Source organism: Calypte anna, chromosome 2, assembly GCF_003957555.1.
Source record: "Calypte anna isolate BGI_N300 chromosome 2, bCalAnn1_v1.p, whole genome shotgun sequence".
Lineage (NCBI taxonomy): Eukaryota > Metazoa > Chordata > Aves > Apodiformes > Trochilidae > Calypte > Calypte anna.
The window spans coordinates 83,414,746-83,437,707 of NC_044245.1; positions in this window are offsets into that span (position 1 = coordinate 83,414,746).

Sequence of the window (22,962 nt, forward strand, 5' to 3'; positions counted from 1 at the left end):
AGCTGTTCCTATTAACCTAAAGCAATTCAGACTTTTTCCCTTTTTTTCCTTTTGTTCTGCTTTAGAAGTATAAATTAGATATGAACTTGAAGAACATCTCATAAAATAAAAAAAATGCTATTCTGCTCTGTTCTAAATCATTATTCCACTCTACTGCTTTGCACCTTTGTGATCAGCTATAACTCGTTCCTTGCTCTCATGTTGCTTCTTTTACATGATGATGACGTGTGCAAATAAAATTCCATTCACTGGACAGAAGTTATCAGATTCTTTACATGAATCCTAAGACCTCTAAATTAAGATATCAGTCACTAGAGCATTTTTCCATAGACAGCATCCATAAAAGTACTCATTGCTATTCAGATTTCATAAGAATATTATTATCCAACTTACTAGCAAGTAGACATCCATTGTTCTAATAAATGAATAAACAAAATACTGCATCTGAATTCTCATCCATATTATAGTCAAAATGACAAAACAGCAGTAGTCTAAATATCTCAGTAGTCACTTTTTTTCTAGCTTGAGTGCAGGATTATCTGACTTTTCTCAGTCATATACACAGTTCATATGTTCAGTTGTATAAAGCTCTGAGAATTGTAATATTCTTTCATATTTTGTCAAGGATTAGTTTATGACCTCCTAGCAAATTTCTGCTTTTCCTCCTTAGTTTCATATGAATTTTACATTTTCATCTTTGTTCTCTCTAAAACAAATAAATATCTTCAATGGTGTGCTCTGTACAGCAGGACAAGATAGGCCAGTAAAACTTCAGAAGAAAGGTAAATGAATTATAATAAGCAAGTGGGATCGGCAGAGATCATTTCAGGTGATAAAACATAAGACTTGTTCACTTTCAAGCTAGCAAAGCTCAAGTTAAAATAAACTATTTGGTATCCAAATTTCTATGAACATAAGTTAATTCATGCTGTTTGGACACCTGTATTTCAACAGCTGTCAAGAACCATCATTGCTCACAATAATATCATATGCTTATATACAGAAGTTTCCCATGCCTCTATGAAACATAGCATGTGAAACAACATGAATTCTACTTCTGACAATTTTTTTCTAGTGCTAATTATTTTAAATAAATTGCTGCAACTACCGATATATTCTAAGCCAACAGAAACATTAAGTATTGGATTGTGTGCATACTTATTCAGAGTCACACAAAAATCATGCTTTTTCAGCTTTCAGTCTAGGATATTTAAACTACAATGCATAAGGATGTTAGATTTAGATAGAAAAACTGAGTTTATTTGGCAGTTAATTTCTGCCAAAGTGAGCCTTGTCTCTTTCCAGCTTTGTCATCTTCTCCCACACATTTTAACTACTTCTGCTATTCTTCTGACACCTCTACTAAGCCAAAAGAAAACTATTTGCTCTCCTCCTCCCACCCACTGATTTTTCTGTCAGCTTAGGGAGCTGAACTGGCACACATATTAAGTATTCCAGAAGCATAAAGGAGAGACAAAAAAGGGAAGAGGCAAGAAAAATATTTGGTCAGGATAAGAAAAAGAAGGACAGAGGGGTACGTTTCTGCAGGTAAGGTTTTACAGTGGCTAAGCTACATATGCACATATAAAAGTTCTCCAGATCTTATCAAAGTAAAGCCAAGGAAACTGCAGCTATTTGATGCATCTAAAACTATGTCATTTTCATGTGATACCTACCTGTGGTTTTAGGCAACTGTTACCAGCACTTTCTCATCTGCATTCAAATTGTTTTAAAGTACTGATAAAACAGTCTGGTACTGTTCCTTACAACAATGAGTGTCATTCTTTCCAGATGCAGAGAAAAGGATAAACTCAAACAAGCTTTTAATCAGAATTCATTGTAGCACTTGAATTGACCTTTCAAATTTATTAGTGAACTAGTTACTGACACTTAAAAATTTAATTTCTCTAACTGCATCTGCCACATTTTTTTACTAATAACTGTGCTAATTACCATTAAAAGCATTTACTCTGAACTATAAAAAGTTATATGCAATACAGGTAATTATATGGTATGTCATGGAAGTGTCTTTTTCCTTACAAGTCTGAGACCTAGACAGTTGCAATATGACCCTATATCCTGAATATGTGAGTATAATACACAGATGTGAAGAAATATTTTTCCTATTAGTGTTGATTAAGATCTTTCATAGCAGCTAGTATCAATGCCCTAATCCAGATATTTATTTTCCTACTAAACGCCATTAGGGATAGTAAAGTTAATTGCTTATATACCCTCTGAGACAAAGAAATATGCTGGTCATTGAGAACAGTCAGACTAAGGCTTCTTAGCTTTATTATACAGCCCAGAAGTCTTATAACTCTAAATGCACACACCACCACAGAAATATTTCAGACCAGATCCTCTGAAGCAGTAAATCAATATAACACTACTGAAATCAATGGAGCTCGTGTGATTTACAGCAGCTCAAAATTTGCCTTTTCGATTGTGCCTAGTGATATAGAAGACTCAAGAGGGCTATTACAGTAATATTCAGGAATATATTTTCAGTAAACTCCAGTTCTTTAAACAGAGACCAAGGAAACAATGCACAGGCACTGCACTGTGACACTGTTTTAGCAGAGGATTAGCAAAAGAGGCTTGCAGTTCTTCCTGCAGATTCTACATACCTGTGATTAGGCACCAAGCCAGATACCAAACCTAACCTAATGCCTGTTCCTGCTATTGTCTGCAAGAGAGGTGGGTCCCATATTTTCCCTGTTCCATCCACTGATATGAATATTCAGGGATGCTTGTTGGTTTCCCTTTTTGTAACTGAAGCTACGCCACTGGTTTACAGCATACGTCCAGCTTCCAGTCATCCGTACTGAAGGGGAAATCCTGACATGAATCCTGCTCTAGTTTCAGGAGAGCCCAATGGGCCATGGACTGTCCTCTATTTATATAGTAATATTTACAGTCATATTTGCATACCAGCAAGGCATCTGGATCACTGTTTCAGGCATCTCTTGGATACCATTGCCATCCATCCCCCAAAGCGCAGTGCAAGCTGAACATATCCATCAAGAGCCCCACTGGTGGTTATGGATTATACTGGGAGTAAGTGTAAGCCACATTATCATAGTTGCTTGTAGAACACGTCCTGGAAAACTAGGGAATACAATTAAGATGTGGTACCTTAGTGTATACTCAAATTCTCTTGTTAATGCTTCATGCATCTTTATTCCTTAAAGGTGCTTGGAAGCTCAACATACTGTAGCAGGTGTTTTTCTTAACAATTTTGCCCAATGTTTCTAAGTGACTGTATGCCTGTTTTGCTGCTCAGGACACATTGTCCTTGGGGAGGACAGAAGCTCACCTTAAAAACTGGTTTGAGATGGGTTTAAAATACATTAAAATTGAGAGCTAAGATAGCAAATGTGCCCACAGCACTGCAAAGTTAACTGTGGTTTATCATTTGGGCTTTTTCTGCCTGTAATGTTAATGTAACTATCCTTACTTGAGGACATAAACACAGCAAAATATGGGAGAAGAGCAAGTGAGAGATAGTATTTCTCCTATATCTGGAAAAAGAAGCTGTTGACTAGAAATGGAAAACATAAAGATAACAAGGAGACATAATTTAGAAGATTTTCAGCTCAGGTGAATGCACAGTTTTTGTAAGCCAACACCTGACACCCTATAAACTTACAGGTGACTTTGGAGCTTTGTTTTTGTTAACATTTTGGCTGTTTAAAATGTGTAATAAAATAATGGATTATTTCCTCCTTCCTTAATGAGCCTTTCACATCTCTTACAACACAACTTGACAAGATTAGGGATTGAAGAGAGAATGTTTAATTACTTTCCCAGGCTGTTTATTGTTTGCAAAGGCTGCTTAGAACCGTGGATGAAAAGAGAATAATTATCATTTAATTACATAATCTTTAAAGAAAACAAGACCATGTTTTGTCTTTGAATTCTATGTATGACAGATAACACAACACTTTTGGGTTCCAAAATACCTCAGAAATCATTGAAAGATAGTTGTAGTATCTCTTATTATCAGTTCACTGCAGTAATGCAATGGCACTAGACCTAAAAAGAATTTATGGAGATTCTGTGGTAGGCTAAGCTCTCTTAAAACTTGTATTTTTAACTGGCAAAAAATACAGTCACACAAAGGGTGAACTGAATTTATATCCTAAAAGGGAAAAATAAGTATTGCTTTAATGCATAAAGAAGTGATTAGGTAATGTCTGCTATTTCTTACACTCGGTCATAGTCAAAGTCCCTGCTATATTCTTCAGTGGCATTTTGCAGCAAGCTATGACAGAAATCCAATGATGTGTTCCTTCTAAAGCAGGGGAGCAGGATTACAAAGAAATAACTTTTTAATGTATTACCATTTGCTAAGATGCAGTCTCTCCTTTGAACAGAGATATGGAAACTTATTAAGTCATAAACTCAAATGTTCAGGAAAATTATTCGTAATAGAACTAGATAATTCTAGTAATTCTAGTACCAGACTGTATCTTATAAGATCTGCCCTAATAGACCTTCCATAAAACAGCACCTTTCTAGTACTGCTAAGGCTGTACTACATTACTTCTTGTTGTACTTAAAAAAAAATAAAAAATTTAAAAAAAAATTGTCAGAGGGAGCTTTTTCTACTGAAATCCACAGATTTGGGACTTATTAATGGAGGAAGGTATAAAAAGAAAGAGGGGAATGAAGTATACTATTTCCTAGATGGGACAAAATTTGCTGTGTTCCGGTCAGCCTAAGGATTACTATGAATTCTGGGGTTTTGTTAATGTCTTAAAGTCTGTTAACTCCACTCTAGAAATTATTTTTAATAATTTAACATACTTAAATGAACCTTCATGGGACTTCAAAATGAAACTGCAAGGGCCTACTATGGAATAAGCTAAAGTCTAATAGCTGGAAACCTTGGCATGTATTGTTGGCATGAATACTGTCTTTACCTTTATATATACACTTATATAAAGTTATATACATAGTTATATATATATAGCTATAAAGTGAATGTTCATATAATATTAAATAACTTAATGATATTATGATGGGTCGAACCTAGTCAGCAACTAGGCAAATACACAGCCATTTGTTCACTACCCCACTCCCTCCAGCAGCACAGTAGAGAAAACAGGAAGAGATAAAGAAAATTTGTAGGCTAAAGTCAAAGTACTTAAATAAGTGATAATAGATGAGAGGATAGAAACAAAACCCCCTTCCAATAAGCAGACTAGTGCCTAGACAATTTCTGAGCAACAGACACCTTGGAAGATAACCCCCCCCCCCACTCTGTTCTTCTCCTTGACCTGGCTTATTGCTGAGGTTGATGTTATTTGGACGGAATACCCCTTTGGAAAATTTGTGCCAGCCCTCGTCTTCTTTCCACCTCTCTATCCCACTGAGAGTAAGCTTTGTGCACTCAGTGTATCCTTTTTCTCTGTCTTTGGACCAATACAGGAACATGTTTATCTGTTCCTGATAGGACTGAGTTTGTTGTCTCTCTTGTCAGCCCTCCATAAGGGATGTCCCAGGAGCACATGGGGAAGCATCTGAAGTTCTTTGCTTCTGCTCCTAGGCATCACACAGTACCCACACAGGTGAAGTCATTTGCTTTCTCAGGGACAGTTTCATAACAGAGCTTTGGTTTTTTTTTTCCCTTTTCCTCAAATATATGGACTTTGGAATTGCTCTTTGCTTGCTGGGAACTCCACTACAGCTATGGATAAAATTTAGTGTACCACTAGAAATACTGGATTTATATTCCTCACTTCTGCATAAAGTCAGGATTTCTAAGTACAATATATGTACTTCTTTATGAATTGCAACCTTTTGGATCCAGGAGGTTCACTAGTAAAACTGTAGTACTATGTTGTATAGCGTCAACGGGATGCTTGGCTTTCACAGCTGTGTTTCAAAGACAAGGATTCAAAATCACATATGTAACTACATTACATCCACTCTTGATTTCCTGAAAACACTCTCTCCAACTTTTAACAATAATCTTACATACATAAGTATGTCTGCAAAGAGTCTGTCTAAATGGCTGTGTAATACTGTGAGTTTTCCCCCATCTGGTTCCTCTCTGAGTCATTTGAAGTCCTGGCTTCTGAAAATATATTTTTGCTGCATCAGATTTGTGACCTTTTCATAGTGATAAAATGTTGTACATTTTTTTGCCTGCCCCCAATTTTGGACAATTTTCATGGATCAGTACAGCTGACACACAAGCTCTCAAGGTCTACTCAACCCAAAAAAGTACTTTAAATCAATAACCTCTGTTGACATTTCCTACTTCTACTTGGATGTACATGAGATGTTGTCTTGTTTTGCAGAAAACTGAAGATACTGCAGACATTCCTGATGAAATAGCATACACATCTCTGAAGTGATCTGGGTATTGCTTTCCAAAAGTGAACATACCAATGCAAGTTCACATACCTCAGCAGAAATTTAGCTTTTCCGCCAGGCAGTATTTTAGTCTGTGAATGACTGATGAATATCTTCTTTCATGTCTATGTATTTTACAAATTTCACAGTAAAAATAAAAACCTCACAAGTTACCAAAATGATCATCCTGCCACCCTGTCCTTCAGTCTTCATCACAGACACCCACTGACACACACACACACACACAAAAAAAAAAAAAAAAAAAGGGAAAAAAAAAAGAGACCTTGTAAATCTTGAGAGCTAAATCATAAATATACCTTAAACATAAGGACTTTGGGTCCTCTTTATTTCACTTGAGCCTACAAAAGCCTTATGTCTCTATCTACAGAGCTATATGCTCATCTACAGATCTTTGTATGCCAAGAAACTTAATAGCCTAATTTGGTGTTTTAAAATTGAAAAACCTATGATGCACTAGATCAGACAAAGGCCTAGCTACTTTGGTATTCTGTCTCAAATACTGGACACAAACAGATGACTAAAAGAGAGTAAAAACAGAACCAGTGAATGACATTTCCCATTTACTTGTATTCTGTGCCAGGCTCCAAGTGTATTCCACATGACACACTTACTCAATAGGATATATATTTAGCATTTCTATGAAATGCACACTATCCATTTATATTTTGTGTCCTTAAATGTTTTTATCTTCCATGCTTTTGTGCCTCTTGTTCTGGATATTCTTTCACCATTTTTCACTATCTACATCAGCTTCTGGCAATGAATTTCACAGCTCTACTGTCCACTTTGAAGAACCACGTTTGCCTGAAACTACATCCTAGTTCTGTTTCATTACTTTTTTTTTTTTTTTTTTTGCAAATTACTGGAGACCTTACAAGGCTTTTACCCTTGAAATACTGCTGTAAAGGAGAGGAAAGAAGAAAAATACAAGAAAGGTAGAGACTGGACTCTCTTCTCTTGGTGCTACATGGGTGCAAGTTAAGAAAAGCAGAGAACAGCTGTAATTTATGCTGCTTTAGCAGATATCCAAGGAGAACTGCTTCACTGTTTCTTAACCATCAAAGGTCGGTCATGTCCAGCTCACTCCATTTGCTCTGTGATATGAATCTAGCCATTAAGTGTTTGGTTTTGGGTTGGTTAGGTTTTTGGTTTTGTTTTGGGTTTTTTTGTTGTTGTTGCTTGTTCAATTTTTTTTTTAATGACATACCTGTCAGCTTCTTTGTCTGCTCCCTGAAATGTCCCATTAAATCTTTCTAAAATAGCTGGTGCTCCCTCACAAAAGTTCACCAGCATTTCTGTCCTTGTGTTGTTGTTTTGATTTCTTCTTAAATGCTAAAATCACAATAGGTGTGTTCCAGACATGTTTGTGCTCTAACACGTTCCCCATCACGCGTGCTAAATGTATTGAAAAAGTTGGAAGAGGAAGTTCTGTTGTTGGCAAGGGTACTGTAGGACTTATTTCTTTCCTAATCAGGTCTCTTACTTTTAACCAGCTAGTAAAAAAATCACGCCAGTCTCTTCTTTCTGCCTGGAGTTTTCCCTTTGTGTGTGAGACCTTGCAACACTCTTCAATATTTGCAATTTTTACAATCATTTAATGGGCTCACAAAACAATTTCCAAACAGGATTGTTTGGTTTTGTCTTACAAAAAGCATCAACTATAATGGACCAATAAAACAATAAATTAAATTTCTATTTGCTAGATGTGTTACACCCGAAGTCTTCTAACACATGAAACACAGATTATGATGTGTCCTTCTAACTAGCATGGCTGATCATACCTTTTAAGTTGACCCTTTCAGAGAAATAGTGTTTACCAGTAGCATAGTTAGCTTCTAATGATGAGTCAAATTCCACTTCAGAACCTCAGAATTTCTTCTGAAATCAGCTTGCCCAAAGAAAAATTAATGAAAAGGAGTAAAAATATTCTGAAATCAGGATACATTTAGAAACACAAACACCTTTCTTCTTCCTTATAACCACAAAAAAAGAAAAAAACAACCAACAAAACCCACTCCTCCCCCCCCAGAAAAAACCTAAACAAAACCAAAAACCACAAACCAAAAGATCCCAAACCAAAAACAGCCACCGCAGTAGAAAAATATTAGCTAGGTCTGTGATTCTCCATATTAAAAATAATTGTCACAAATTCCGTACCAGATATTATTCAATTAGTCAAAAAGGGAAAGAAACACAATGACAATAAATATCATTTTGAAGTCTATAAAATACAGAAGCATAAATCTATCTCTAAAGTTCATTCACATTGACCCTTGAACTGGAATTACTTTGAAGCATATTCCAGGGACATGTGACTGTCTATTTGCCCTATTCTTAGTATATTAAGCATTCATTTCTGGCCATTGATACAGTGTAAGGCCTTGGTATGACTCAGCCAGCCATTACTAGAACATCCCTTTGAAGTTCTTTTACTCACTGATATCTCATACTGAAACAATCGGAATATTTGACAGAACAACTTCAAAAATACTGAGGCTATTCCCAATCATAGAAGTCCTTTCCCAGTTTATGATAAAGAATGTCTTCTTTTGCAACTTCCTTCGTGCTCAACAACCTTCAGAGAACATCTCTTTCATTCTTGTAGGCCCTGATGTTATCTCACCAAAAATGTTGTGGTTTGAAAAGAAAGGAAGTAGTTGTCTTCCTCTTCCCTCTCCCTTTACATATAAGAATAGACTGTTATTTTGTGGCATTTTTTTTCTTTCTAAAAAGAGATGCTAGCATGATAAGAAGGACTGTGATTTAATTATCTCAATGACTCCTGAATGAATGAGGAGAAAGAAGAAAGAAGAGGCAGAGGAATTTAATCATGAGCTTACTCCAGGGAAAGTTTACTGAATTTGACTACCTTGTTTTTATCTTCTTTTCTTCCACCCTAAACTGACCAAGCCTTTAGTGGCAGAACTGGCACAGTCATTCCTCAAAAAAACTTCAGATGTCAGCCCCTTTGTTGCCCTCTGAGGATGTTGGGGTTTTTTTCCCCCAACAGCTTCAGGGTTTTGACATTAATGCCATTTAAGAACTCATACAGCAGACCTCTCCTTCTCCAGTCCTAACAAGGCTGGGAAATGTCAACATACTTAAAACTTGATAGACAGAAAGAAATAGGTCAAGCCTTTGCTTTCTGTCATATTTTCTGAGAGCAACGGAGGACTCCTCAGTTTTTATCTTCTTGCCATTTGAACCTTTACCACAGGGATCCTCTTTGAGATGGCTGTTTGTTGTTTTTTCTTTATTAAAGGTTTTTTTTTCAATGAATTAGCAAATACTTTTCCCAATGATTCTCTTATCTCTTCCAGGAGAATGAAAGAGGCATTTTCTACAGAAGCAATAGATCTTCTTCCCTTTGTATTTTTCCAGAGAGCAGAAGAGAAAGAAGTAGCAATGCCAGCAATATGTTCACACAGTTCAATGTGTAACTATATATGTACACACACAGATAAAGGTTATCTCTATGCTTACGTTATCTAAAATATCACACATTGACCTACCATATACCCTGTGCATAGTGCTGGGAGGCAAAGGGGGAGAGGGAGGAAAATATTAATTCATGTTTTTATACAAAAGAACTCTGAATTGTTATTTTTTCTTCAAAATAAAGTAATTGGGAATTTTAATGTCACAGACTTTAACATCATTTTAAGCAAAAAATTAATCATTAGTGAGAAAATTGAATTTGCCTCTTTTGCAGTACTGCAGAACTGAGCACAACGTGCTACAATAATAGCAACAACAATAAGACAACAAGATCACAACAATAATCACAACATTATAGCTGCTTTACAGCAATTCAAGTACTTTCACACAAACAGTGTCTTGCACCCCATCAGGATATCCTCTGGTGCTCTCTTTATGCAGGAACCTGCACTGTGGGGCAGGAGGGGCAGTGCAGTTGATACTAGCAATTACCTCACACACTTAAGTGCACGTCTTGCTGTTTTATCAGCAGTTTACTCAACATCATTCTTGTCAGTGCTGAAGGAACCATGTTCAAATTTGCCATCCTGATACTGTTTGCTGTTTATTGTGACAGGGTCTGAGAGAACATGCTCAAGACAAATACTTTTTTGGACACTGTCGAAACAAGATTTGACAGGGTATTATTAAAAGGGAGTGATTATTACAACACACACTAAAATCAGTTCCTCCACCTCTGTCTTGCTACATTTCCCTCAAACCACCAAGTATAACAGGAAGGATTTCAGTGTAACAATGGGTCAAAATATAGAAAATCTCATTTACTGAAATTGAGCTGCATATAATATTTAATGGGCATCTGTGTAAGAAGAAAAAAGTACATCAAAGACAAGAGAAAACCTTAATGTCTATTCTTGCTGTGGGTCATGGATAAAAACAGGCATCTGAAAATGGATCTACATAACCTACAAGTATGAGAATTAGCTTACCTCTTGATGACTCTGTTCACTTAGCCTAGAAATATCAGTCTGCAGAAAAGAATCTAAACAGCCAAAGGCATCCAGAAAGTAACTAAGGCATCCTCAAAAGCCATAAGGCATTTATTTTATTCTAATAGTGCCTTGTGCTGTAACATGGAAGATCTCAGTTCTAGTTCCCTGGGCACTTCATAGTTCTTTTGCTGAAATGAAAGTGTGGCAAATTTACGATGTGGAGGAGAAAATAATTCTCAGCTAGTGTAGAAATCTTCATTTCTTTGTTATACAGAGGAATTTAATAAATCACACTATCTAAGTATCTTCCTACCACCTTGAAACACAGATATTTTTCAAATGTTATTTCATTTTTTCTGTTGCAAACCTGAAAGATAATTTTCATACTATGTGCTGGTATTCATCACATCTCAAAACAGCTCAGGTAAGATAGTACAGAAACACGGTTTTCTTACAGAAAGTAGTTACAGGAAATCATCAAGAGGAGAGGATTTGCAGATGCTGATACATATATGTATCAGCTTCAGACTGAAAAAATTCTGTCAGTCTTTGCACAACCAGCTCCCACGCAGAGAAGCACACTGCCTCCTCACCACCAAGCATTCAGCAGAAATCTGTCAACTTCACCCAGTCATTGCAGCACAGCTGTCTCTAAAATCTGACACTTGTCCTACATAGTCTACCAAAAAACAAAATAAAAACGAAACCTGAAACATAACCCAAACACTGTAGAAATGCCATGAACTTGAAATTAAACTGATTATTTTTAAGCATAAAATTCTGCAATATATTTTTGATTAAGATATCTTTGTATTAAGCTCAATTGCTTTATATCCCTTCCTTTTGATCTCTTTTTCTTGTAGAAAATGTTACTATGTCTCCAATGTTTTTAATAAAAATGATTGGTAACTACTGTTAGAGCACCTTTGAACAAGATTATTGTTTTGAAACAAGTAATAATTTCTGGTAAAGGTTTTATATATTCATTTAAAAACTATGTCAAAATGTTGAAAAGTTACTTTGCAAGAAGTCTTTTCCAGTTGGATTTTCTCTTTCAGAAGAGTTTCACATGCAAATTAGAACTATTTCATGACCTCAAATAGTGTTATCAAGGCAGAAGCTTTCTGGTACAGCTTCAGCCCTCCAAAATTAAGCATTTATCTTAGGAATCTAGATCAGCCCTAGACAGGCAAAGCAGCCTTAGTCTTAAGCCCACATCACTGCACATTTGCATTGGCACAGACAAAACCTGAAGATGTCCCTGTATGAATCTTTTCACTTTGAAAATCTGAACCCAGACTCAAGACCAGTTAACAAAGGCAACAGAGATGTGAACACACTCAGTTGCCCATATACCAGAGATATAAATCTTTTAAGAAAAAGAGAAATTTTTATCTCTCTTAAGAGCTTTTTCCTCTTAGTTGAGCTACACAAAAAGTCTTGACTGTTCTGCCTTTGACCCTTTTTCTATTACTGTTGGTAGTATGGAAATCTCAAAAACATTTAGGTTTATTCCTTAAATATTTCTTTGAATTCTTAACAGTAATTCTAAACACCAATTGTGTATCAATAACAAAAATACTTCCAAATGAAAAACTGCTTGTTTGAAACAAGCAATTTGTTTGAACTAGTGTCTCCTCTTCAATCTCAATTTTTTCATCTACCTGAAACATAGAAAATGACCCTTTACCAGCTTTTGAAGAGGCACAGCTATATTTTGCTTTCTCATTTTCCTTGCCACCAGTTACAGAGGATGTTTTCCTTTTAACTACTCAGAATACAGGCTGCCCTAGTAGTACTAGAGTACTATTACTAGTATTCTTCTCTTTTCTTTCAGCTGTAGGCAGTGAAATAGAAAGAAACATGTGGATCCAGGACGAAAATACCTATCTCTGTGGCTGGTGTCACCAGCACAATTTTAGGGTTTTTAATCATATGACAGTGTTTGTCACACCAGGCCTGCTGGGGCCTGATGGGATTCACCTTTCTCAATGTGAGTATTTTTGCTCACTATTTATCAGGACTGTTTGAAAGATTTTTAAACCAGGTTTTATGGGGGAAAGGGATAAATTCTGTAGGTGTAGGTGGATCTTCAACTGTAGGTCAATCCACGCCCATGGGCCCCACATCATCCTGTGGTAGATTGAGACCCTTGTGCCACTAGCCATATTTAGTTCATTGATATGAATGGGCTCTATACTATTGTTTGGTAAGTTGAAATGCCTGGGTCTCAGACTATTCCTTGAGATACTGACACTACCGGGCCCCTCGTTTTTGCCTGGTGAATTCCCATCCATAGACTCTGAGCCATCAGTCACATGGTTGTAGGCAATCACTCACATCTTAGGTGATGTTCCTACTACACTGATTCTTTGGAAGATTCTACCCCACAGTGCTGGTAGAACCACAGCGAGGTTCTGCACACCACTGGTCACATGAGCAATCACAAGTGCTCTCATGACACTTTGGTTGGTCTTCCTCCTCCACTGATTCCACTTCTTCCTACTGGGAAGTGGCTTTCTCCTCTGTTATTCTCCCAGGAACCTCCTCTCTGTTGTCTGATGTGTCCTGGTTTGAGAGTACCAGGCTAAAAATTGCCTACAGCTACACTGACCTGAGACCTTCTGTTACAAGGGGGGTGCAGCTGTGCCTATAGAGAGGAGAATGGCTCAGGTGACCCAGAATCACAGTGTTCCTGACCATGGTTATTGCTGTAAAATTCCTCCTCCCCGGCTGATGTGCTGGCTGGGTTGAGGTTTGTTATCTCTCCTGTTGCTGGTGTTCCTGTATCTTGTTTCTTTGCTGGAGAAAAAAAAAAAAATCACTGAGACCAGCTGTCTCCTCCTGCCTCCCTGAATAGGACAGCTCAGCTGCTCCCAGGCTGTTGTGGACTGTCACTGGAACCCTGGACTCAGACATAGTTTGGGACTTTACTACTCTGGACATAATTACCAACTGAAGAGTGTGGGATTAATATTTGCATATTCATATATATGATATATATTTAAATATTTGTATATAATTAATTATTAGTAGTATTTATTATTTCACTAAACCTATTCTAGTTGTTTTTTTTTCCAGTGTTAAAGTCTTTCTCCCCTATTTCTCTTTTATCTTCCCTTTTATCACAGGAGAGTACTGGGGGCAATAACAGGGAGTGTCTGTCACCTGGGTATTACCTAAAACTGTGGTACCATACAAGTCTGGGCATCTATCCACCTTGCAGCTCCAGCTGCTCTTTCTCCCAAACATGTCTGGCATCAGAGGGGCTCAAAACTAATTGAGTTGCCAGCCAGCTGCTAAGAACCTTGTTTTTATAGGTTTTTATATTTTTCACCTGCAGCAAAAGGCAGTCAGGAAGTTTGAGATAGCAAAAGGTCACTGCTACTGGTGAACATGAATGCAGCCAATGCATGCGGCCAAATATGGCTGGTTTTGGAACTGGGGATTCTGTGGTCTGAAAGACTCCTTCCTGTGGCAGAAGGATGAAAGTTATAGGGCCTGAGGGCCACTTTCACGGGACTTGCTTCTGCCTCCCATTTTGCTTGCCCAAGAGAAAATCTGCCCCTTGGGCACAGGAGCACCCTCTGCCTCCCTGGGATCCATCCCCCTTCTCATCTCATGTCTGGAGTCCCCTCATTGAGACAAGAGCAAGCAGGATCCAGGAGGCTTGAGGGACCTCAGTGACACCACACTGACCCTGCACTCTTCCAGTGCCTGAGGAGGGGGCAAATCATACCAACACCCTGCTGGCAGGAAAGGAAGACCCAGCTGGCCTATGTAAAGTCTCTCAGCCCTCCATAAAAGAATTGATCACTACCAAGTGTTGCATGGACTCATCTTTTCCAGCCCCTGGTCCTGCCCTTGGAGAGATTCAGTCTCCCCTTTACAGAGACCCAAGGGAGAGGGGAGGAGAGATCCTGGCATCCTTTGGCTGCTATGCCAGTGTGACACAAGGAGCCTCTTGGAGGCCACTGAGGGAGGCCCCTGGGGCCTGGATCAGGATAGGTTCAGTCTTAGATTAACCCTTGCTCTGTTTGCTAGCATGAAGGACAAAGTACCTCACCAGTTTTGCTGTTTCTTGCTTGTCCATTCTTAGAAAGAGCTCTCCCATTTTACAGGAAGAATCACAAGTAGCTCCTGAACTGGCTGGAGACTTCTGGTAGGTTTCAAGGAAGAAACTCTTGTTCTTCTCAGACATCTTCCCAGTAAATCACTTGGAGGTACACAAGGGACAAGATGACACCTGGGACCACCCAGTACAGCTTCACCAAGGGCAAGTGGGGCCAAGATCAATAAAAGCCTTGGCTTGAAGAGATGACCATCCTGCCAATGGCAGAGGAGTGACTACCATTTACTCTGACTGTAGCAAGGCCCATGACACTCTCTGGAAGAAGTTTCCCAAGGAACTGGTCATGGCCTCAAGCCTGTGAATCTTCAAAAAGCATTTGGACAATGCTCTGAGATATATTGTTTGACTTTTAAGTGTCCCTTTGTAGAGTCAGAAGTTGGAGTCTATGATCCTCATACATCGCTTCTACCTCAGGATGCTCTATGATTCTATTCCGCTACTCTATATCTCCTTTTTGCATTTTTGTCCCTCTTTTTCACTGTTCCTTTGATGATGTTAAATATCAGTTCAGGAACCCTGAGGAAGATTAAAATAATGAACAGATATATCTGAGCTACAATACAAAACAAAAAAAAAAAAAATTATATGCAATTCCCCTTGAAAGTAGTAGTCATCATTATTCCTTTTCATGGTTATTTAAAAAGTAAAAAAGAAAAGCTGCTGAAGTAATATTTTCACCTTTGTACATTGTCCTAAAGAAAGCGCCATGGTTAAAAAGTCGTTGGAAATTCTATTTTCCTCTTCCATTGTGAAATTAAGAGAGCATTTTGAACTCTATCCACGCACTACAACAGCAGTCTCCTGGATTGTTCTCAGTCTTAAATAGGTGTGCTTTGGAGAAAGTAGAAGGAAAAAAATCCTTCAATAGATCCCAAACTAATGACATACTAAACTTTTAAGAAGTTTTCTTTCCATATTTATTGAAGCCAGGCAGTTAATTTTGTACTCATGGGTCCCAATGTATTCACAGTTTCCTACGGGAGATTTGGGTATTTCTCTGCTTGGACAATTGTGGCTGTAATTATCTATTATCCTAGCAGCCTGAGCCCTTTTGTGAGCACATATTATTAGTTGGTGGCAGTGCTCAAATGTTATCTGACATTGGCAAAGAACAATCTCTGGGCCTAGCTTTTCTTCATATATGCTGGTATGTGAATCAATAATAGCTCTTCAGAACTCAAAAAGCCCACCCCAGAGTGAGATTGGAGTAATGAGGGAAAAATCAGGCTCTCTGGTTTGAAATTGCCTTATTAGAGAAACTAGTTGATACTTAGAAGTGAACTTTTTAAAAGTTATATTTTATTTTTTGCCTCATCTGTGGAAACAGTCTGCTGAGGATGAACAGGGCCAAATAAGTCTTAACAAGAAGGATGTTGTAGACATTGCTGCATCACATAAATACAAACTATGTGCTACTCTGCATGTTATCATATATACCCTGTCAGCAAGTCCCATCTGGGAGGTCACTAGAACTTCTTTGAGCATTATGTCTTCATTTCTAAAGTATTTCAGATCAGATCTCATTTAAACTGGCACAAAATTTTTCAAAACTAAGGCAAGGCACAGCACTCCAGAAGACATTCCTTTATCCATACCCTATACAGGGGTCACACTTGTGACTGACATGCTGCTCATTCAGGGGTGTCCTAGCAGAGGTGGAAGGGAAGAGGGACACACATGCTGACTGCTGAGTAGTGATGTGCTTCCAGTCTCTCACCTGGTCTGAAACTCCTGGCTTTGCAGGAGTCCACAGGACTACAGCACCACAGGATGGACAGTTAGAGCAACATCTAAACTATGATTTAGTTGCCTGCACTGAAGATATTTCCTGTTTCTCTAGCCTAGTCTGCACCTAATCTGTAGGAAAGACTTAAAGGATTTGCTTTGCTTAGAGTGGCTGATGAGTTTGGTCATGAACATGAAACAGGTTGTGTATGGTTTCTAGTAATACTAGGCAGTGATCCTCCTAAAATTACAAAGGCTCTTTCAAATCTTTAGTCACTTATGAAGGACTGGCTATCAAGACTGAGAGCAGGACAGGTTCTCTCTAACCTTCTGTCTTCCCCTCCCTCACAGATCACACACTCCTGCCCTGTAAAGAATATTTCTCTGAAAATGAAAGATTTTCCACAGCACAATGAATTAAATGCAAATTCAATAAAGTATATTAGAGCTTATCTTTATGCTGAAGACTTAGTTAACATAAGCACATTTACATGTTTCAACTCTCTTACATTTTCTCTAGCAATGAATCACTGATCCTTTAGGACCTTTCCCCTGTATCCACTTTAGTAGTACAGAAGGAGTGCTTAGAAGAATTTACAGAAAAAGAGTTTGTATATATTTATGATATATTAAGTCCAGCTCAGAAATGTGGAATCTTGAAAATACAGCAGAAACTTAAATTTCAAATTTATGAAGGTTAGAATTGTTCTTATTTTGTGTTCTACATTAAATAAATTCATTAACAGATTTCTGAGTCTGGGCATATAAAAATGCATATATGAATGTAAATAGAGTTATTACATAAGTATAGGTTTAAGATCAGGAAATTAATGTGGACATGTTATAGGTTCACCTGTTTTTGGCCCCTTTTAACTGATGCAAGATTAGACAAACCACAGTCAGTGGTCAGAAGTGTAAATTAAGTAGACATCCTCTTGAAAAACACTAAGGCACAATTTCCTACCTTGCTTTCTGAAAACCAAAGCTACCTAAAGCATGCTTGCTGTGTGCTTGGTCTCATAATGAAATTGTACACTGAAGTGAATTGCAGGAGTCCATAAAATTCACAATTCTGTTTTCTACACTGTTAATTCATTAAAGCTTGGAACTATATTATGTGAAATATAAAACACCATGGCTCTGAATTAGCCTACGAGAAAGACAAATCTTGTAAGGATGATGAAAAATGAAAGGTGGCTTTGCATCTCAATTAAACTCAATATCACAGAAGGGTGACAATTCTTCCAGGACTGAGAGAAACACTATGAAAACTTAAGAGACGTTAGAAGGGATATAAACAGCACTAAGGGAAAGGTTCAGATATCTCTGTATAGACTAAGTAAATGCCACCTTGGGTGATAGATGCAAAGCATACATTTTAGTCATCAGACAGCAGGTCTTCTCTGAAAAAAAATATGTTCAAAAACACCTGACCTCTACCCAAGTCAGTGAACATATCAGAAACCAAAAGGAGAATTCAAAGAAGACAAAGCCTAAACAGAGAGATGAATCTGCTGTTTGTACAGAAATTTGCTACAAAATAACACAAGGAAGCTCCCACACCACAACTTTCCTTTATGCATGTGAAGGATTATAGAATTAATTTGCTTTATAATTATTCTAATTATAGAATTAATTTGCTGTTAATTATAGAATTAAGTTGCTTTTAATTTGCCTGAAAATGCTAACTGTACGTATACAGGCAGGAGATCTAAACTCCTACAACTCAGGAAAGAGATCACAGAATGACTGTCAAAAATTCCTTGAAATGTCACCTTAATTGGCAGCAAAATTCCATGTCCCCAGCAAAGCCAGGTATAACTGCCTGAATAAAGGGGTGTTTATCAAACAGGATATATCTGTAACAGCTTTAAATAAATCAGTAGTCTACTGAAGCAACACACAACACCTTCTAACAGAGGAACACATTGCTGCAGGAAATAGTGAACAGCAACTCTACAGAGAGATTCAGAAGACATTAATCAAATACCCAAGGACAGATTCACTGGGAGTCTTAAGTACAGCAACTCTGGGAAATTCCAGTTTAAAACACTGCCTGCCAGGACCTTGAAAATTGTTTGAAGGGATTCACATGTACCAGGAGAACACCTGCACTTGGCAGGAGACATTGCCAGAGACAATATATTGACCCAAATGAATCTTTGCTCCGGATCGGGGCAGAACTTATGTTCTATGAATAGTAAAACGTGAATCAAATTTACATTTCACAATTCATTCCAGGGTTTCTATGTTAAATGTTTAGTGTAGCAAGTAAGGGAAAATAAAACATTACATTTAAAAAACAGCCTTGAGGGAAAAGATATTTCTAGGGATTAGAGTTGTTAACTCTTTCTAACATTGTTTGGGCAAGTGAGTTGAGGCTATTTTGAATATAGAAATTTTCTAAAGATAAAAACATAGTCTGGACTAAATTATTGTTGATTTGTTTGGAATCCCAGAGAGCTATCCAGATGAAGTAAATGAGCTGGTATTGAAACAACCAGAGCTTGGTGCAACCACCACCCCTCAGCATTCACAGAGTACATTTATATTTTCCTGAGTTACTTATTAAGATATCTTGTACATTCAGATGGCAGATGCAATGATATCTAAAGAATAAAAAAGAAATATCTTGCCTTTTACAGTCAATAGACTGAATTATGTTTAGTCCTAATTTCTGAAATACAAGAAAGCACTTGTTAGATGATAAAATCATTAGAACAAAATATTGTACACTAAACACAAGCACATTTGTTATTTTTACGCTACCAGTACAGAAAAGACAAAAAAGATAGCATCTTTCATCTGTTCTTCAGCACAAATTTACTAGATAAGTCTAGCTATAAATTAGCATCTACCTTTCACTGAAAAGACTAGTTAATAAAGACATCATTTCCTGAAAAAAAAGAAAAAAAAAAAAAAAAAAAAAAAAAAAAAAAAAAAAAAAAAAAAAAAAAGCCCTATAAAAAGGCAAAACTTGAGGAAATTGAATTTTCTCCTAAACTTGTGGCAGAATACAGGAGGGAGCCTGGCTCCTTCATATTAGAGTTTGTGGCAAGCACATCCATTTCAGTAATAAATAATGTTGATACTTGTGTCTTTCAGTATGAAAAATGTTATTAGGATATGATGAAAGACAGTCAAGTTAGAGCAGTATAATAAACTATTATCTAAATTTTAAAACACCTTACATATAATTGTACATATGTTCAAAACTAAAAACATGCTAGCTTAAACTTTAGAAGAAAATGTTAAGTTTTAAGCAGTCCACCTTGCAAATTTACAAACATATTGTCTTACTGCTACTCAGGGTGTTTATATTGTCAGCTATGGCATCCTAAGAACAGTCACTCATTGAAATGCTGAATTAAATCATATTCTATCTTTTACTAAGGCTCAAAGGGCACCAGAACTTGGCTCCGGGCTTCTCAATTTATTATACTGATTTTGTACTACAGAAAATTAATGCTGGCTACAAAATATACTGAGTTCATAAAGTAGATAGAATAACAAAGATTGGGAAAATCATACATACCCAACATTAAGCGAGAGAGCATGATTTATCTACTAATCATGACCAAACTGTGAGAAAGACTCAGTTGTGCAATTCAAGTAATTACCTGAATGATACAAACTGTTTCTGAAGTATTACCAATCTTGCAGGAAGAAATTCATTTTCAACTTTGAGTTTCTCCTCAAAATCTAAGTACTTCCATTTGTCATATCAGCTTTCATTGCAGTTGTACAGAACTGTCCTGCTGCAAAGGACTTACAGAACCAAGAGAAAATTTACAAAACAAAAGGGGTGCTGAAAAGCCTGTCACCACTGTTAGTCAAAGGGAAATTGTTAGTAAAGCACTTAAGATGTTGAGCCAAAAGACCCTAGATTCCAAATGAGTTTTCATTTAAAATATATGTCTCTATCCAGAGTTCTGTGCTGCTTTTTCACCTCCTTGACTGAAACTATTTGCCTTGAGACACTAAGGCTTATTGCTTTTATGAAAATTTTTTAAAAACATAATTGTAGTTTCATTTCCTTAACATGTCATCAACAAAAGTATTCTTACTCTTACTAAATTCTCTGAACAAATACAGGACTGTTGTGGTCTCATGACTGCCAAGATGGGACAAAAATAGCTCTGTAGTTATCTTTTTCATGAACTCACAGCTAAAAGTAGTCTGTAACAACAGCATGAAATTCACCTGGATTTAAAGTGATCACATTTTTAATATAGTGTTTTTTTCCCAGAAAGTAAGTGCATGGAAGAACAACTCTGGTTTACAAAACTGGTCATCGAAATTGTCTATGTTTAAGAAGAGAAAAGAAGAACGTTTTTCAAATTGTACCCACACTGAGAAAGAAGCATTCTACCCACCTAAGATTAATTTAAACACTTGAGGTAAATGTTTGAAACTAATCTAGGCAAGTTGTGCCTTCCTTAAAGACAAAACAGAGAACCAGCCTTGTGTAAGGAGGGACTGATCTAGCCTGTTTTAAGAGTCTACTTCAAGTTAAGGAAAGTCATTCTGCTGATCAGATGATCTTTGACTACAGAAACAGTTCAGGGTGAATTGTTCCAACACACAAAGGAACAATGAGTCATGGAAATCCCATCTCATATGTTTATATACCTAAATATATAGGAAAGAGCTGGCCTTTGCTAACTGGTTCATGTTTTTAAATGACCAGCTATAATAAACATCAGTCAGTCCTTGATTGTTTTAAGTAATGTAATCTTGAAAATTAATATGATTATCGTTGATGAGTCAGGTGCATTATTCTTTCCATGTAAACAGTTCTGTTGTTTTTATGCTAAAAATGAGCAATGACAGCAAAGACTTCAGCACAGATTCAACTCAGCGTGTAAAGACAAAATTCAATCTATTATCTGGTCTTTCAACAGACTTTCAGTACTTTATACAAAATTTATCAGGGTCTACATTCTGCTGACAATTCTACCATGAAATAACAACCATTTTCTACTGGTGAAAAAGCTTGGGTGATTCAGAGATATGAAAGAAAAGGAGAAACAGAAGATAAGATATAGAGACAAGTACTGAAAGTCCTTATTTGGTTTAGACACAAAAAGTTATAAAGAGTGAAAGGCTTAGGAAATCATCTGCATATACTAATGCTAAAAAATTCAGCCTAGTATTATAAAAATGAAGGTATATTATACTGTAGTAGTATCTGTGGCTTCTTAACAATCCAGAACTTTAAGTTTCATTGTTTTCATTTCTTTAGAATTTAAAAGAGGGAATATAGCCTACTGACTGTCATCTTTCCATATATTTTATTTTACTCTAGTTAAAAGCATACCAGATTTTTAGCTAGTGTTCACTGGCCAACTACCAAAAAAATGGTTTAAACCTTTACTGGCATAATTTTGAAAAATACGACAACTTTAGTTTTCAGAGAAAAGATATGGAGATTTCTGTTAACACATTCCTGTCCTCATAAAAATACACTTTTATTGTTCTCACATTATAGTAAATCAGGATATATTGCCTTATATCAAATTCAGGACACCATGCCTTCTAATTTATTAATTTACAGTTTAACCAGAAGAGAAGAAAAAGTGCAACTGGATAGAAAGGTTTCATCATTTCAGCTTGACAATTTCATACGTTCAGGACTTAGCCAACACATGAGGTTAATTTGCTGGATAATCCACATAAAGTCTACAGTAACATAATTTTCACAGCTTTCTATACTGTCTTTACTCAGAATGGTTTATGAATTATTTGATTTAGCTAAAGAGAGATAAATCATCAATTTGTAACATCAAGGAAAAAATCTAGTGCACGATCATGACTCATTAGCAGTAGCTGGCCCTAGTGACGGGAGCTTTAGCACTTTCTCATCCCCTAAAGAAGTGATACAGGACCAGCATTTGAACTTCAGCTACATATCTATGGGCTCTCTTTGAAAGCAAAGGCATAATCCATTATAAAATATTTGGGTTTATATTTTGGACGGATTTCTTTATATTTTCAGTTTCTTAGATAGAAATAGTTTAATACCAAATTTCTCTTGGAGCCTTTCCATTTATTATAAGTTACAATAGTTTCCACTGTTTACAAGTTTCCATTGTTTGATAATGGAGCTCATTCAGTTTCAAAATGGTTCTATAAGTCTATGGGCTTATATTTAAATAGATTTTTTTAAAAATCACAAAAAGAAATACTGCAAAATATGTGAGTATCCATCCTTTCCTTGCATGCACACACAAGATTCACAAGAATCTGAAATTAAAGAGTTAAAGATGCTTCTTCTATGTTTAGTGT